The 19769-nt window shown below is 36.1% G+C and overlaps 1 long non-coding RNA gene across 8 annotated transcripts in view; it reads right to left on the bottom strand.

The window, feature by feature from the left end:
- LOC120622838 (uncharacterized) overlaps window positions 1–19769 on the bottom strand; it is a 74684-nt gene that overhangs the window by 54599 nt on the left and 316 nt on the right. For 2 of the 8 annotated variants that reach the window (XR_005658576.1, XR_005658573.1), the window contains exon 1: window positions 4025–4323. The exons of 1 other annotated variant lie outside the window; for it this stretch is intronic. This is a non-coding gene — a long non-coding RNA (uncharacterized LOC120622838). Of the gene's footprint in view, window positions 1–4024; window positions 4326–19769 lie in introns of those variants that run through there. 5 more of the 8 variants (XR_005658574.1, XR_005658570.1, XR_005658567.1 and 2 more) reach the window with 5 other exon arrangements.

The raw sequence follows: 19769 nt of genomic DNA, 5'->3' as shown, positions 1-19769 counted from the left end.
TCTGTCACAGTCTTAGTTGCAGGAGTTGACATATTCCACTTCTGTTATTTGGTTTCCCATGTTCCTGTTTAAGTTGTTCAGCTGCTAGCTTTCTTTTTAACTAGGAGTCATTTGTGCATTAAAACTAGATATATAATTTGTGCAATAAAACTAGATGATAAATTATCCCTCCCCCCAAAAAACCCACAAAATATGAGCAAGTGGGAACTAAACTAGTGACAGCTACAATAACTGCAGTATTACCTTGTATGCAGAGGAACAAAGGGAAGTAATAGGGTCTCTCACTGATTTGAAAACAAAATAACCAACAGCTACTCACTGAAAGCTCACACAGCTAAAACCGTAAGGGTTTTAACATTTCAATGGCAAGCGAGTATCATGGATCTACAATAAGGTCTAAGAGGGCTAAAACAGTCTGGCTAAAACATACCAGCTCTTGGAAATAACCCACCAAAGTACCCTTTCAGGATAAATATCCACACTGAGGAGATCTACTGATGAATATAAATTGAACAGAATAGTAACAACTGACACAAAGGAAAGACAGGTCCAGAAAAAGTAGGGGAGGGGAATAGAGGCTGGAGATCTTAGAAATTAAGCCACCATAGTTTTGGACACTTCAAAAAACAACAGGTGAGAACATAAAGTTATAAAATCCATATCTCCCTTCTAAAAGTTTGGGGAAATTAAATTCACTTGAAAATGAACTATATAATAAAATAAAGGACAGATACCACCTGATCATCTCCATAAATAAAGAAAAAAAGCCTTTGACATTCATAGTACAAACTCTCAACAAACCTAGTATAGAAGGGAAATTTCTCAATTGGAAAAACCCTGTAGTTAACAGTATACTTAATGATAAAAGATTGGATGTTTCCTCTTAAGTTTGGGAACAAAGCAAGGATACCCACTCTTGCCACTTCGCTGTTGCCACTTTGACATTGTACTGGAGGTTCTGGCCAGTGCAGTCAGGCAAGAAAAATAAAAGGCATTCAGACTTTAAAGGAAGAAGTAAAGCTATAATTATTTGCAGATAACATGATCCATATGTAGAAAACCCTAAGAAATTCATGCACAAAAATTAACTAATAAATACAATCAGCAAAATCACAGGATACAAAATCAGTATACAAAAACCGATTGTATTACTATTTACAAGCAATGAACAATCAAAAAATGAAATTAAGGAGACAATTCTTTTCACAAAAGCATTAAAAAGAATAAAAATACTTAGGAATAATAAATTTAACAAGATAAGTACAAGTACACTGAAAATGTAAAACCACTGATGAGGGGAAGTAAAGAAGTGCTAAATAAATGGAGAGACATCCCATGTCCATGAATTAGAAGATTCAATATTATTAATATGGATATTCTCCCCAAATTGATCTATAGGTTAACACAATCCCCACCAAAATTCCAACAGATTTTTTTTTGTTAGTGCAGGAATTGATAAGCTGGAACTTAGGAAACAATTATCCATGGATATTTCACAGTTTTGCACAATCTAAGTCTTCTGAGCAAAGAACATGTTTGAACAGCAAAGACCTTGGAAGTTAGAGATTTAGAGATGTGTCTCCCTTAGAGATATTTGCTTACATCCCAAGGTAATAAATGTAGAGACCTTTCCTCTTTTCCCCAGAGAAAATTTGTTTATATTCCAAAATAAAGTCATTCTCTCTTTCCCTAAAACAAGGAATGGTCAGATGTGCCAGAAAAACCTAGGCTTTGAGTCTCATAATTTTGGAGGTCGTTTCCTGCAGTGAAACCCACTGCATGTGCAGGTAAACATCTGACCCTCACTTGTGTTGCCCTGTAGAGAACTGCTGCATCTAAGGAACTGATATGATACAAGATGCTATTCTGGATGTTGCTTTTACTGTGAACACTTGTGTCCTCTGTAAGTATATGATTGTGAAATTGTGACAAACTAGCTTAGTTTGAAAGTAAGGTAAAATCTCAGACCCTTCACAGTTTCTGACTTAATATTGATCCTAAAGTTAAATGGAATAGACCTAGAATACCCAAAGTGATTCTGAAAATAAAAAACAAAATTGGAAGAATTCTACTTCTCAATTTCAAAACTTATTATAAACTGTAGCTTTTAATACAGTATGGTGTTGGCATAAAGAGAGACATAGATGAATGGAAAAGAATTGAGAACCTAGAAGTAGACTTCATTTTTATGGTCAAATGATTTTCGACAAAGGTGCCAAGGCATTTCAAAAGGGGAAACGATAGTTTTTTTCAACAAATGGTGCTGTGGAAATTGGATATCCACATGCACACTGTATTCAAAAATTGGCTCAAAATGAATCAGAGACCTAAATGTAAAAGCTAACACTATAAAATCTGTAATAAAAAAAAAAACAGGAGGAAATCTTAAGAACCTTGATTAGGGAAAGATTTCTTAGATATGACCCCAAAAGCATGATTCATAATAAATTAATAAATCCAACATCATTAATATTCAAAACTTTTGCATTTCAAAAAAAATCACTAAGAAAATGAAAAGCTATAGACTAAGAGAAAATATTTGTGAGTCACATGTCCATATAAAGGACTTGTATATTCAGAATATACAAAGAACTTTTATAATTCAATAAGAAAACAACCAAATCAATTTTATAAGTGGATAAAACACTGGAGTTGTTCCCTATACCTGAACAGGATTGCCTGCTAAGAATGATTAAGTAGGATCCAGGATCTCACAACATAATACCTAAAATATCCAGGATACAATCGAAGATGACTCATCAAACCAAAAATGGGGACAACTGCAACAGATGTTAACACTAAAATGACTCAGATGTTGGAATTACCTGACAAGAATTTTAAAGCATCAGTCATAAAAATGCTTCAATGAGCAATTACAAACACTCCTGAAACAAATGAAAAAAAGTTCTTAGCAAAAAACCACAGAAGATATTTAAAAATAACCAAAAAAATTACAGAACTGGAAAATACAATTACTGTAATAAAAAATTCACTGGATGGGTTCAATAGTAGATTGGAGAGGATAGAGGAAATAATCAGTGAACTCAAAGACAAATCAATGGAAATTACACAATCTGAACAGCAGAGAGCTCTTGCATTTAGGTCTTTGATACATTTTGAGTTAATTTTTGTATGTGGTGTGAAGTATTGGTCCAAATTCATTTTCTGCATGTGGATATCCAACTTTCCTAGCATCATTTGTTGAAATGGCCAATTGATTTTGGACAAAGGTGAAAAAGTAATTCAGTGAAAGAAAGACAGCCTTTCAACAAACTATGCTGGAACAACTGGACATCCATAGAGAAAGAAAAGAAAAATGTGAGCCTTGACCTAAACATCACATCATGTACAAAAATTAATTCTAAATGGACCATGGATTTAAATGTAAAATGCAAAACTATGAAACTTTTAGAAGAAAACATAGGAGAACTTCAGGACCCAGGACCAGGTAAAAAGTTCTCAGAAATGACACTTTTAGTATGATTCATGAAAGAAAAAAATTAATAATTTGGACTTCATCAGAATTTAAAACTTTTGTGCTGTGAAATTATTAAGAGGATGAAAAGACAAGCTAAAATATAGTTGAAAATATTTGAAAAACACATATCTGTCAAAAGCTTTCTTTGTAGAATAAGTACAGATCTTAGAAATAAGTACGAAACTCAGAAAAAAATACAATTATACAGTGGGCTAAAGACATGAACAGACATTTCACTAAGGAAGAGATATGGACGGCAAATAAGTACATGAAAAGATGTTCGACAACGTTAGTCATTAGGGAAATGCACATTTAAACCACAATGAGCTATCACTACAAACTCATCAGAATAGCTAAAATAAAATATGATGATACCAAATGCTGGAGAGGATGCAGAGAAATCGGATCTCTCATACACTGGTGGTGAGAATGTAAACTGGTACAGCCACTCTGGAAAATCGTTTGGCAATGTGTTAGTTTCCTACTGCTGCCAGAGCAAATTACCACACACTTGTTAGCTTAAACAACATAAATTTATTCTCTCACGGTTTCGAAGGCTAGAACTCCAAAATCAAGGTATCAGCAGGGCCATGCTCTCTCTGAAGACTGTAGAAAAGAATCCTTCCTTGCCTCTTCCTAGCTTATGGAGGCTGCTGGCAATTCTTGATGTTTCTTGGCTTATAGCTGCATCACTCCAATCTCTTCCTCCATCATCACATGGCCTTTTCTCTCTGTGTATCTATTTAAATCTCCCCCTCCCTTCTTTTGTTCATCAAATTCAGTCATTGGATTTAGGGCCCACTCTAATCCAGTATGATCTCATCTTAACTTGATTACATCCTGACTAATGCATGGACCTTAAAATACTCTACCTCCAATTTCCCCTTCCAATCTTATGTGTCATTGCCAATATTTTAATTCCACCTTGTTTTTAATACTCAAATTAATCATTATTGTATCTTTGTTATCTTTTAATAGTCAATGCCTATTTAGATTCATCTGCATATTTACCAATTTCCCACATATTTACAAATTTATTTGTTCACCATCACTTCCTGCATTGTATACTGTCCTTCAGGATTAAAAATATTTCTTCCCAAAGTGAATCCTTCAGAGGTTCTTAGGGTGACAGTTTGTGAATGATAAGCTCCTTTTGTCTTTGTCTAAAATGTCTTTATTTTATCTTTCTTTGAATTCAAAATTTAATCATATGGTATGGTGGCTATGACAATATGCCATTCAGATCTCTTGCTATGGCAGTATAACTGACAGATGGCCTCAGCTGCTGCACTCTGAATCTACCACCACATTATCATGGAGACCACCGAGGTCACATTTCACACAAGCTGCTTTCAGTCAGTGACTAAGCATGGCAAGAACACTCAGACAGACCTGTTCCTGCAAGATACATGACTCTTTTGAATGGCTGCTTTAGTTAGAGGACTTGTCAGCCTGGCTGAACCCTTCTTAGTACTGCACTGCAAACTTTAAATCTGCCCATGTAACCCCTCCCCACCTTTGCTGCAGGTCAGATCTGTGGTTTGAACAGTCAGTTCCTACCTTCTGGGGTTTTCTCTCTTTTACACTCCTAGGCATTTCCCTTAATCAGTCTCCTGCATACCTAGTCCTATCTTGGCTTCTGCTTCTCAGAGGACCTAGACTAACATGCATGGTTTTTAAATTAAACCAATATAAAATATATACAGTAATAAAATCTCCAAGTCCCACCTTTGCCCACATCTACCGTTTCCCTCATAACTACATTCACATAGATGTACTACTTTTTAAAATTTTTTTCATGAAGCATGTATCCCTTGATTTTTTTTATGGAAATATAATAAAATATGAATACAGTCTTATTTTCCTTTTTTTTACACAATAGGTAGTATTCTATAAACATTGCTCTGGGTCTTCTACATTTTATCTTCTAGATCTCTTAAACTTCTTTCAATAATTTCAATCTTTGATCACTGTTACAGAATTCTGGAGCATTTCTTTAAATCTATCCTATAGTTAATTTACTCTTTTATTTGTGTCCAAATTGCTTTTTAACTCATCCATTAAATTGCTTTTCATTGCATTTTTTAATCTTTATATTTCTATGGTAATTATCTATTCTTTTTTCATAATGTCTTGTTCTTAGTGTTTTGATCCTTCTTCTAGGTTTCTAATTATCAAAAATATACTGATTTTCTATCCTCTTTCCAATTTTATTCCATTATCTCTGGTTTGGTGGGGCTCTAATCTTTCCGCTTACTACGTCTGGATTTCTGCTGGTGATGGGTTGTTTCCTTGTGAGATCTTATAATTTTTTGTTATAAGTTCAACAGTGGTGGGACATTTATTTTTCTATGTGTATCCAATGCAACCTGGGCTCTTTGCATTTATTTTTGCAAGGTGTATTTATTAGGGTCCAGTCAGGAGATGGAAACCACATCAGTAATTTGATCATAATGAATACACAGTATTAATGAGTTAAAAGTGATTACTAAAAGGATAAAAGAGAACTCTGAAAAACATAGGAATAGCATTACAGGGAACAGCTACTACCTCTTGAGTTGAGGGAGAAGATCCAAGGATGGAAAAAAACTTGAAAGAGCATTGCACCTTCCACCACTCCCAGGCTGAGACTTAGCCCGTCAGAGAGGGTGTGTTGCAGGCCACTGGATGGTGGAAAAGTCCTCTGAGGTGCAACAGGTCAGAACTGGTCCACAACTCGCAGGCCAAGGCTAGCGATCAGAGAGAGTGGTATTTGCCAGGGTGCTGGTGAGTTGGGGCTAGCAAGCGGGGTTGGAGAACAGGGAACTGCCTGTTTAATTGCTAGGGAAGCTCGCTGTGTGTGTGTTGGGGGGAGGGGTCATTGCCACTGAGTCTCCCATGGACTGCTGGCAAGGATGCCGCCTGCTGGGAATCTGGTGAAAACTGCTGAATGGTGGGCACCACTTGGTCTACTGCATACCACTGACAGCTGCACCATATTCAGGAAAAACAAAAACCCCACCTGACCAGAAAGAGGAGCTCCTGCCTCTGCTATGCTTTGCACTGTTCCTTCAGCACCCTCACTTGACAAAGCCTGACATTACATCATCCCGCAGAGGAGAAATGTTTGCAAGTTCTGGTGTCACAAAGCAGGGCAGAGAAAGGTAGATTTAGAGCTGAGAGGCAGCAAACTGATCACTGGCACATCAGGAACTGGAAAGTGCATCCTTAAGAATGTTCATGTTAAGATTTGAGGGGTTTTGCCTATTTGCTTGTTTTGGGTTTCTAGCTTTGAAGTTGTATCGATCATGCAAAGCTGATCTGAAGGCTAGAAATAGACAAGTTTGTGATTTCTGGTCTGAGTGAGCCTAAAGCCCCCTCTAGTCTTAAAATCCAATGATTCTTTTAAACTGTCCAATCTATGGCGTGCACTCTAACTAGGCATGTTTTGATCCAAAGGGAGCAGATATACCCTTGTGCTAGATATCCTTCCTTTGGCCCTCCAGGTCCCCTTTCCATCTCTCTGATAACTCTTGAGGAGGAATCACGGAACCAGGACCAACGTTTTACATTGGTTTCATAGTTCAGGACTTACCGAACCATGTGTGTAGTATAAAATTGGACTTCAAACCCAGAAGAGGCATATCCGTTGGATTTTGATTTTTCAGGGAGGCTCTCTCCCCTCAAAGTCTCCCGTACAGCACTGTCTGCTCGTAAAGGTGGCACCACTCCTATGTGGCAAGTAATTATACAGCCATAACAACGTCCTTGCAAAAATAGTTATATATTTTAGTACTGAAAGAATTATGTTGCAGATTAATTTGGATAACTGAAACCTGTCTAAAACTTCTCATTGTTCACAATGCCAAATTCATTATATGGAGCACAAATCCATAAACAGAATAATAAAGTACCTCAAAGAAATATAAGCACAAAACCAAGAACACCCAGGAAAGAAAGTTAGCAAACTCCTCAAATGGAAGAAACAGTTAACATAGCAAGCCAGAGAAGACTCTAAAATTAAGTATAATATTCCCAGAGCTATTCTAGAGGACAGAGCATGAGGGAAAAGATATAACTAGAGATTTTAGAAATGAAATATATGATTGTGGTGATAAAAAATTCAAGAGATGTGCTAAAAAGAATAACAAACACATCTAGGAATGATATTAAAGATATTTCCTGACTAGTATGGCACAAGTATCAAAGAATCAGACCATATATCTAACCAGTAAGACTTGGAACAGTATGCGCTAACACTGTATGTTGGCTTAACTTCAGCTTTAAACACAGATGAAGACTGAGCCAGGAGATTTTTCTAGAATACAGTGCATAGGAGCAAAGAAGTGAAAAGTATGACACATATCAAGAAACATGGAAGATGGATCCTGAAGTTCAAATATCCACATGATAGTGATTCTTCATGGATAAAACAAGATAGCGAAAGAGAAAGAATAAAAAAAATAATAAATGAAATATTATCAGATCTTAAAAAAGACACCAGTCTTCAGGCCACTAGGTCCCACCAAGTGCACAGATGGATTTTTTTTTTTACAAAGTCTATTACCTATATACATTATGGTGAAAGTTTGATCTTGTAATTTAAAGAAAATCCTTAAAGCATTCAGAGGGAAAAATCAACTGGTTACCTATAAAGAAATGAGAATAAAATTGGCAATAATGAATGTTATAAGACAATATCTTGAAAGTTCTGAGGGAAAATTGTTTTGATCCTAGAATTTCGGCCAAGACTCATTAGCATTCAATCTTGAGGGTTAAATGAAATACCTTTGTTTAACACCTCTAAACTATTTTTCCCAGATACTGACAACTGCAAGATTTCTCAGTCTAGATATGTAAACTATTTTTGAAAGAATTAAGATATACTATGGCAAAATAAAAATTAGTCAAGACAGAAGAAAAAAGAAAAAAATCTAAGTAAACACTACTGCAAAGAAAACCAAAAACAGTCTAACTCAATTCCCAGGTGATCTCAACATGTGAGGGACACAGCTAGAAGAGAAAACTGAATGCATTAAGGTTCTTATTTTTGGGGGGTAGGGTGTGGAGTTAGAGAAAAAGATATAGGTATTTATTAATGTTACATGTTTATGAAAAATAAATTTAAATAATGTAATAGGAACGACTGTATGAAACAGAATTACTAAGTAAATTATTTGTAGCACATTTACATTATGTCCTGTTAAGTAGGCCCATCTGAAAATGGTCCCTCTATTCTTAGGATCTTTCATTTCGATTTGAAAGAAGGGCTATTGGAAAAGCAAATAGTAACATTTATTGAATAGTTATTTTGTGCCAAGTTCTGTTTTAGGTATATTTGCCTTCCTCTTCATCTCATCAGAAGCAGGAGACACAGGCATGTGTCTTTTGTAGACATGATGGGATGTGAAAACACAAAACAGAATATCCAAAAAATGCTGGCAACATAGGACACTGTAGAGCAGGGGTCCCTAACCCCAGGGCTGTGGACCGGTACCAGTCCATGGCCTATTAGGAACTGGCCCGCATAGCAGGCAGTGAACAGCGGGCAAGTGAGTGACGCTTCATCTGTATTTGCAGCCACTCCCCAGCACTAGTATCGCCACCTCAGCTCCACCTCAGATCATCGGGCATTAGATTCTCACAGGAGTACCGGTCCCTGGTACCAAAAAGGTTGGGGACTGCTGCTTAAGGTGTTGGTTGTCTGCCCTCATGTTTATGTACCTGACTGGGAGCTGTAGCTCTTTGCCCAGTGTCACTAGAGAGTATCCTATCCCATATCACTTGGGAAAAGATCAAAATTCACAATTTGAAGCACAGTTCCTACTGAATGTGTATCACTTTTGCACCACTGTAAAGTTGAAATATCTTAAGTGGAACCATCATAAGTTGGGGACAGTTTGTATTTTATATTATTTTATTTAAACCTAATAACTCTATAGGACAGAGAAAGAGTCATTATTCTTTTACTGGTGAGAAAATTGTGGTATAGGATAAGTAAATAACTTGTTCAAATAAGTCAGTGTTTGAACCCAATCTGATCTCTAATCTCTTTAAAGTACGATTTTGCAGCCATATTGACCAAGCCTTCAGCGTTACTGATTTATTGAATAACTTTTGAGCACCTCTGAATTCCAAGGCAGTGGGTGAGTAAAGGAGGGGAGGCTAGTTAGAGGTGAATAAGACACTGTTACTACCTCAATTTACCCTCTTGCAGCCAGTGGGTATATAGAGAAAGCAATATGATATAGTGTAATGAGAATAGATTTTGGCATCAAATAGAGCTGGGGTTGACTTCACTCTAGCACTTACAAGCTGTGTGCTCTCAACCAATTAATTTTTCTAAGCTTCGGTTTCAACAACCATAGAATGGGAATAACAATAGTACCTACCTATTTGAGTAGTTGTGAAGATTGAAATATCCTATATGTAAAGCACTCAAGTTATTGTTATTTTAGACAATAATAATTTGTCTTAGGAGCTCACAGATCATTTCCAGTTAGGGAGATTAGGGAACACAACACGACAGAGATAATATTCACACTAGATTGTAAAGAACAAATAAAAATGTTTAATATGTAGAAATGGGGAAAGGTCTATTCAGGCTGAGCTAACAGTGTGAGCAAATGCATGGAGGCAGGAAATTAAATTGGGTCAGATCATACAGTACATTAAAGGAAATATTAGTAAATAAAGCTTGAACAGTGATTTTGATTTGTATTTTGGCAAAATAAATGAAACAAGATTATGAACTCCTGGCAGAAAGAACTTCTTTGATTTTCTCCTTAATTTTGCTATCCTGTGTCCCATTGAATAGAACTGAATAACACAGAAGTTACACATGTTTCACATGTGTTGGTAGGCTAACCCAATGTACCTATTTGTTTTTACCCTTGCCTTGTTTCCATTCTAGACTCTACAAAAAGCATTGGTTTCCCAGTCTCCTTCACAGCCTTTGCTGGCCATGCTTCTCATGAACTATAAGCAGAAATCTGTTGAAGGGCTCCTGGGAGAGTTTTGCTTTAAATGAAAAGGACAAGTATCCTGGGAGCATTTCTTTTTCTGTTTCATGCCATGTCTGGAGTTGTGGCAGCCATCTCGTGACCATGAAGTTATGGAGCAGAGGATCTTAAACTACAGACACCTTATAATGTGGGAAAAATGAAGTCCTATCCACTGTTAGCCACACTGTCTGTTCTTGAAGCCAAAGTCATTCCTAGCTGATATTCTGGCTTTCCAAGTTTTATTTAAAAATAAATTTTAAATTTTATTTACAAATAAAGTAGAACTAGCTTTTACTCAGGTAGAGTTTCATTGGTTTTATTGTTCTCGAGTCAGTGCCCACAATCCTAATGAATTTGAAACCTAATCTAGTATTTGGCTGAGGTCAGTCCAGAGCTGGGGAAGTCTGTAAATGGGCTGTGACAACTACATACCAAAGACAGATGAGTTTAGTATTCATTGCCACTATGCATCAATACACATTGCTGTATGGTCTCAAATCTATTATTTATTCTATCTTGAAAAGTGTTTTGTTGTCAAAGAAAAAAAGATTTGACAGTAAATAATGACCTATAATATCAGAATAATTGAATGTGACATCAATAAAGAAGATATGGAAATTCAGCATGACAGAACTGCTACTTTCCTGCCAAATATAAGGCAATATAGTTTAAATTTTCTGCTGTGAAAAAATGGTTATACAATGATTCTAGGAAATGATAAATGCTTACCCTAATATTGGACTTGAAGGTATAAATTCATCCACATGTATTTTTATATCTTGGGGGCCCTCAAAGTCAAATAGTTTGGATTCAACATAGGCTATGTTCCAGTAGAACAAAAGACTTCTGGGAGAGTTTTAGATTTTTTCCAGTTGTTTGGACTGGCAAAAAGATAAAACTGAAAAATTAAGAAAACATATATAAATGAAATCACTGAAGAATTAACAACCTCATAATTTTTGGCAGTCTTAATTTGGACCCTTGGTTTAGTGCATATATTGTATACCACTACCTATCTCTCAATAGTACCTAATTCAAGAATCTTTTGATAACATTCAAAGAAAGAAATTTTGGCATCCTTCATAAATATCAAATAAAAACCAAAGTTATAATTCACATATTCTTGAAGAGCACTGTTTTTCCTCTAAACTTTGCTTTTAACTTAGAACTGAGAGTTTTGTTCCCTTTTGGCTCATTGTATCTCATTCAAAAATCTCTAGAAATAATGGGCTAAATTTTTTGAAGTAAAAATGAATTAGATACAAATCTTTCTACTGGTTTATGGGAGAGGTAGTCCACCACAGTCTCAAGCATCCTGGCATGGCTTTGTTAAGTGTACCACTTTAGGGCCTAACCATCCCTTGATACTAAGTAGTTTTTATAGTACATAAATTAGTTGGTCAAGGTGACCAAAAGATGACTACAATGTCACTGTTTGCTCCCTGGGGTGGGGGGACTGCTTGTTATACAATATGCTGAGCTCCTGGCTCTAGGATCCTCAGCTGTGGCTCAATCCACTGTGTGCAGCCTATCACATCACCTCACAAGATGAGACTTGGAGGCACAGGAACTAGCACCACCATGCTGAAGCTCCTACTGGTTTGTACGCTGTAATAAAATTTTTTATTCTGATTCATTGAATGTCATTTTCTACTTCTTTGGCATCTGTGGAAATAGGAGTTTTATACTGTGTTAGCCCAATCACACTACCAAGGGCAAATCTGTAGTATAACAAAATCAGGTTCACTGACCCATTGAGATGAGGAAGATCACACCAGAGGAACCATGGGGCATCTCATCAAATGAAAGTAAAGATAGAGTCATCATAGAATTTGGGACATGGGTGGAGTTTAGGTGAAATTTAAATGAAGCCATGTTTTTGTAGGTACAAAGCAAGGCTGTGTGTAAAGGGATCAACATCAGCTCTAAGCTGCAATGTAAAGTTAGTATATATGTAGAATACTGAATCCAGAACCCTTATCTCAATCTCTGCAGTCTGGGTGGAAATTGCATCTGTTTTTCTAGGACAAAAGGACTTAGATCCTTATTCTTAAACATATATTTTCAAAGAGTAAAATTTCTGATAGTCCATGGCTTTAGAGGACAAAGTTTCTCAGTGAGTATAGCAGCAGTAGCCACCGAAAGAAGGTGGTTATTGTGACATTTTACATTTCCACCATTAATGCATGAGGGCTCCAATTCTCCACATCCTCACCAACACCTGCTATTATTATTTTTTTAAATAACAGCTATCCTGCTACCTGTGAGGTAGTATCTCATTGTAGTTTTGACTTGCATTTCCCTAATTAGTGATACTGAACATCTTTTCATGTGTTTATTGGCCATCTGTACTCTTTTTTAGATGTCTATTTAAGTCCTTCGCACATTTTTAATTGTATTGCTTATCTTTTGTTAAGCTATAAATATTCTGGATACTAGACTCTTTTAAGATTTGATTCACAAATATTTTCTTCTATTTTGTAGGTTATATTTTCATTTTCTTGATAGTATCTTTTATGATCCTTTGTATTTCTGTGGTGTCAGTTGTAACTTCTCCTCTTTCATTTCTGATTTTATTTGGCTTTCTCTTTTTTTATTCTTGATGAGTTTGGACAAAGGTTTATCACTTTTATCTATCTTTTCAAGGAATTGGTTCTTAGTTTCATTGATCTTTTCTATTTTTTTGGTCTCTATTTTGTTTATTCCCACTCTGATCTTATATCATTTCCTTCCTTCTACTCACTTTGGGTTTTATTTGTTCTTCTTTATCTAGTTCTTTTAGGTATAAAGATTGTTTATTTGGGATTTTTCTTATTTCTTGAGGTAGGCCTGTATTGCTATAAACTTCCCTCTTTGAATTGCTGTTGCTGCATCCCATAGATTTTTGGAAAGTTGAGTTTCCATTTTCATTTGTCTCAAGGTATTTTTAATTTTCTGTTTGATTTCTTCGTTGGCCCATTGGTTGTTTAGTAGCATGTTGTTTTGTCTCCACGTTTGTGTTTTTTTCTAATTTTCTTCTTGTAATTGATTTCTAGTTTCATATCATTGTAGTCAGAAAAGATTCTTGACATGATTTTAATCTTTTTGAATTTATTGAGGCTATCTTGTGGCCTAAAATATGATCTATCCTGGAGAATGTTCCATGAGTACTTGAAAAGAATATGTATTCTGCAGTTTTGGGATGAAATGTCCTGTGTGTATCTATTAAGTTCACCTGCTCTAATGTGTCGTTTAAGGCCAATGTTTCTTTATTGATTTTCCATTTAGATAACCTATCTATTGATGTAAGTAGAGCATTAAACTTCTCTACTATTATTGTATTACTGTCAATTTCTCTCTTTAGGTCTGTTAATATTTGTTTTATATATTTAGGTGCTCCTATGGCAGGTATGCAAATATTTATAAATGTTTTATCCTCTTCTTGGATTAACCCCTTTTTCATTATGTAATGTCCTTCTTTGTCTCTTTTTACAGTCTTTGTTTTAAAATGTATTTTGTCTGATATGAGTATTACGACCCTAGCTTTCTTTTGTTTCAATTCGCATGAAATATATTTCCATACTTTCACTTTCAGTCTGTATCTGTCTTTCTATATGAAGAAGCCAGTTTTAGAATTAAATTATTACTGTAAAAGCTCATTTGATATACAGTTATCTGCACACCAACAACAGAGTCATTAAAGGTGGTTTAAACAATAACTTAGGGCCTTGATAATTTTATCAAGTCATACCATTAAAAAGCCAGTACTTATTAATATTTGATGTATGGAAAAAAATCATGGGATCTCCTCTGCTTAGACAAGTCAGTCTCATGATTTTTTTTTGTTCTAAAGCACCTCTCTGATGAACAATTTTATTCATGTCGAAGTTGCCCAAAGTGGCCACTACAATTCCAAATTGTCCTCAGTGAAGTTATGCCAGAAGGTAGCATAAGTTTATTAGCAAACAAACTCCCTCCAAAGGGACCCACAGGCAATGTGGATATGGCTGTTAAAGCAGGGGTTTCCCACAGAAGAGACAGATATGGTGAGTACCAAAAAAATTTGGTCTGATATTGAGCTGGGGGGTGGGGTGGGGCTCAAGCCGACAATTAGTTGGCCACCCAGTTGGAACTGAAAGTGCCTCTATAAAACCCAATCCATCCACAGAAATCATTCTGTCTACTGGAAGAAACCAAGAGGCTGCCTTAAAACAAATTCTCCTTCAACACTTTCCTGCTTGACTGTGAACTATGTATTCTGATTTAACTGCTTTTAAGGAGAAAGGGGGCTACAGATGTATTTGAGGTTTCTCCACCCCAGGGCAGACTGGAGGCCTTAATCCCTAATGAGGGTATAATGAGGTGGGGTGGGGGGTGAAGAAGTATATACAAATTTTTACGACTCATTTAAATACCAGTGTTCTTCACAGCCATGCATGCAATTGGCCAGATTTGAAGATGGAATAAAAGGGGGAAGGGAATTAACTGCAATCATCTGGGTCAGGCTGTTCAGATCCTTGTCACACACCTCTGGCAAAGAGAAGCTGCTTCTGCTTGGAAGTTCCCTGTAGTGCTCTGGACTTGCTGCGTCCCCGATACCTATCCACTACATTCCATTTGAGAAATAGCTACTGGTCTGCTACTGGGCACTAGGGGAGACTGAACATCGTACACCGTACCTCCAGGTAACACTGCACCTAGTTAGTCCATTTTAGGTTGCGTATACTCAATGCTAAGAGAGTTGGAAAAACACAACAGTCTTTTCTTATTTAATGAAAATGGTAAATTCAAGAGAGAAGTTAGCCTAGTTCCATAGGTGTGTCCTCCTCGCATGAGGAGATTTTGGCCACATCTTTAGGGGTCATTGTAGCTCTCTCTCCTAGAAAGAAACCCTGCCATTTGAGACAACATGGATAAAACTTTGAAGACAATGTGCTAAGTAAAATAAGGCATAGAAAGACAAATGGTGTATGATCTCACTTATATGTGGAATCTAAAAAAGCCAAACTCATGGAAACAAAAAGTAGATTGGTGGTTGCCAGATGCCGCGGGTGGGGGAAATGGAGAGATGTTGGTCAAATGGTACAAACTTCCACCTATAAGATGAAAAAGTTTCTAGGGATCTAATATACAACATGGTGACAATAGCTAACATGTACTATATACTTGAAGTTGCTGAGAGAGTAGATTTTAAATGTTCTCACCACAAAATTTTTAAAAAGGTAACTATGTGAGATGAAAAAAAAGATACTGAATTTTAGCATAGCTAGAAAGTTTTAAGATTATAAATTTCTATAAATTTTTTAAAAATATTATTTATATGCCTGAAACTAAAATCGATAACTTCTCTTTTATGAGTAGTTACAATTGAAGTTTCCTTATAGTTTTCTTTTTTTAATGCTAGTTTTAATGAAACACTCAATAAAATATAAAAATGTTTTAAAAATTTGAAAGATTGAGCAGATATAGATTAAAAGCTGTTCATTAGGAAAGAAAAAATATCTGGGCCATTAGTTGATTACCCATTCTCAATCTTAAAACTTTTTATTATGCTTATTCTCACGCACACAGAAGAGAAAGAACAGTATAATGAACTTCATGTATCCATCATGTTTTAACAATTGTCAACATTCTGCCAATCTTATTTAATCTACTTCCCACAACTTTTTTTCTGAAGTATTTAAAAATAAATCCTAAACACCTCATTTCACATGTAAATATATGTAAGTCGATCTCAATCCAAAACAAATTAATGCAATTTAAGAAGAACTACAGTGCATAGATTGAGGAATGTACCTGTTCCATTCATTCATTAAAGCCGGATAGCTAAGCACTATACTAGGTGCTGGGGATATCAGAGAGAGCCACATGAGGGCAGCAGAAGACAGTAAGTTCATAAATTTTTGGGTGGAAAAACAAATACAAGAATCATTGCTCTTAAGTGATGATGAAGACAGTTAATATTTATAGATCACTTACTGTTTTAAGCCCTTTGTAAATACTAACTCATTTATTCTTCACAATCACCCTCCGAGGTAAATACTATTATTACAGATGAAGAAGCTGAGTTCCGGAGATGTGAAGTAACTTGCTGGAGAGCATTCAGATTGTAAGTGGTTGAGCTAGGATTTTAATCTAAGTAGTCTGATTTTAGAGGCTGTGCTCTTAAGAAAAAAAAAAAAGAGAGATTACTTTAATATCGTGGTAAAAACAATGTTATTTGTTCACCAAACCATTTCATTGTCTTCCTAGGCACACAGGAAGACTGTATTTCTTGGCTTCCTAGCCTTTAAATGGGCCATGTGACTAATCCCGGCTAATGGTATGTGGGTGGGCATAAAAAACAAACTCCCTGGTTAGAGTGATGGCTTCGCAAAATGGAAGGAGCCTGGATCTTTGGGAGGATCCTGGATCTCTGGGTTACTACTTAGTGGGGAACCTCTCCATTAGGAACATCTTTACTGAACTTTGTGAACACGAGAAATGAACTCTTACTGTGTTAAGTCACTGAGATTTTGGGATTTGTTACGGTAGCTAGTGTAAACCATACCAGAGAACCATTTTAATTTAAACTTTTAAAAATTATGAAATATTTCAAAAATATTGAAAAGTATAGAATATATTAACAATCAAATCTCTATCCCCAGATTTAGCAGATATTAATATTGCCACCTTTCTTTCTTGTTTTTCTTCAAGAAACCCATTAGATATAACTCATAGCTAATAACCAATAAAGCATCACCTCATCCCTTATCCCTTCCTAGAATTAACTACTATCCTAAAGGTGGTGTCTATCATCCTCATTTACATTTTTCACTGACTGTTATTTTGTGTGCTTTCAAAATGGAAAGAAATGGTATCTAAAATTGCTTTTTTCATTCAATATGTACCCATGTTGGTACATGTAAGTCTAATTCATTCATTTGAATAGTTACATAGAAATATAGTAATTTATTTATCCATTCTCTTACTAAGAGACAGTTAAGATTGTTTTTTTTTTCTTTGCTTCCACAAACAATGCTGCAATGAATCTCCTTGCACATGCCTAATATCATATATTCCAGGGAGGCCTGAGGGTTTTCTCAAACTGATACTAAGAAAATGAAAAGCCAGCTATGTGAAGAGCCAGAAAACAAGTGCTTCAGGTATCTGGAGCAGTGGACAAGCCCTAATACCTTAGGTAATGGCATGTTTTAGACCCAGTGAGGTTACAGTGTAGTGAGTGACGGAAAGAGTGGCAAGAGGTTGAGGTAGAGGAGCAGGCAAGGGCCACTCTGTTAATGGCTTTAGAGGCCACAGTAAGAAGTTGGGGTTGTCTTTTATATGCAAAGCCATTAAAGTGTGCTCATTTTTTTCTAGGTTGGTCAGACCACACTCACAGTATTGTATGTTCCTTCCCTCAACTTCACTGTGAATGGAGCACTGTTGAATAAATGAATAAATGCAGTTACTGCTTTTGCTCTCTTTGTTTTGAAGGAAATGATTGCAATCTTTTAAGAAGAAAGAAAATATTACTTTCCAATCCCTTTCCTGCTCTTTTGTATCTGAGGGGCAGCTGTATGTTCCAAAAGAAACTAATCTATCACAATTTCATTTTCCCATCAAAAGGACTTAAAAGGAAAATTTCTCTTTTTCCTCCAAATTTTGCAATTAATTTGTTCTTTTTATTAAAATCAGATCGACTTCATGAAAGATCTAAATTGTTTAGGTCAACTTAAGAACTGAGGAAATATGGTGCTAGTTCTGAAACTATCTGAGGTGTGATGCAGTTTCATGATGACTAAATAGATGAATTGAAAAATATGAATGCAAGAATTGTGTACCTATACTATAATGCCAAACGTTGTACTATAGGCTTTAAAATTATAAATTACCCATGCTAACATTTTCTCTCCTTCTCCACCCACTTCTTCTACTAACACTTCCTATGTTTGCCTAGTGGCTATACAATCAGCTTGGAAGGTGGGCTATCATCTCTTTCAGGAGCTTTCATTTATGTTACCTGCCTGATCGCCAATAATCAAGCATATCAAATCTATTCCTGTATTTCACTCTATTTTCCTTTAGAATATCCTTTTTAATAACTAGTAGTTTTCAATTTTTAAAGATATCAATTCAAATTCACAGAAATTTCAATAAAATCTAATCTGATGGATGTGGGTGACATTTTCTCTTTTCTAAAACAATCCCCATTCACTCGTTAATTTTTTTCTTTTATTTGCCAAGTGCCTGTACTCCCTTTAGGTAGAACCTTACTGCCAAATAGAATGACTATCCAAAGGCTTGGCGTATAGCTCTGTTTAATACGTTCAGTAAGGCAGAGTTAAAATCTTCTCATTATCACACAGAATCAGAATCTGAGTGTTAGAAAAGCCTTAAAGACCATCGATCACCTATCTTTTGTGTGTTTGTGACCACCAATTTTTTTTTAACTGAAGCCAATAGTTTTCAAAGGAGGGGAAAAAACGTCAATAAAACAAATAAAAAAAACTGCAAAAGAAATGGTAATTACAATTAATTTGTAAAAAATATGTTTCATGAGGTAGCTTGCATAGGGATGAATGGTAGTCTCTGGCCTCCAGCAACTGCATCTGTAGAGGGTATAAGTAATCCTGATACCTTTTGGTAAGTACCATGGTGACATCATGTGTAAATGTACATTAGGACCACAAAGGAGAGAGCAAACGATTTCACTCCAGCAATTACACCTTCAGAAAACAGGTGAATGGCTTCAAGAATGACTAAGAATTACACAAATGGACAAGAACAGGAGTATTTTAACCTTAGGGGACAGCAAGAGCGTCTTATACCTAAGAGTTACAGATAGGAATCTGCAAAAAGATATTTGAAAAGGGTCGTACCAATCAATGGACGCTTCGTAACAGTGCATTTCCACCTTAGCTGCACATTAGAATCACCTAGGAAGCTTTTAAAAATCCCGAAGCCCAGACCTCACATTAGTTCAACTGAAGTCGAATCTGTAGGGCTGGCATAATATTCACAGGCTAGTATTTTTTTATAGACCCCCGCCCCCACTCCGTGATTCCAATGTGCAGATGAAGGCGAGATCACCGTTTTAAAGCAGGAAGCAAGATATTAAACATGGATTTTGACAGGGGAAATTGGCGGTAGGGCATAGAAGATGCACTGAAAGTCCTTGTACGGCAGGGCGGCTACTGCAAAAGCAGGGACTAGGACCGAGCGGGAGAGGATTTAAAGGCGGTTTCTGTGGTAGAACTGCCGGGATTTGGGGATCGGTAATGAGATCAGCATCCATTCAACTTCATTAAAGTGAAGTTATTCTGTCAGCGACCCTGCTCCTACCTCCA

The sequence above is a fragment of the Pteropus medius genome, unplaced genomic scaffold (genome assembly GCF_902729225.1).
Source record: "Pteropus medius unplaced genomic scaffold, Ma_sr-lr_union100, whole genome shotgun sequence".
Classification (NCBI taxonomy): Eukaryota; Metazoa; Chordata; class Mammalia; order Chiroptera; family Pteropodidae; genus Pteropus; species Pteropus medius.
The sequence above is the reverse complement of the archived record's forward strand: the minus strand, read 5'-3'. Positions and strand labels throughout refer to the sequence as shown.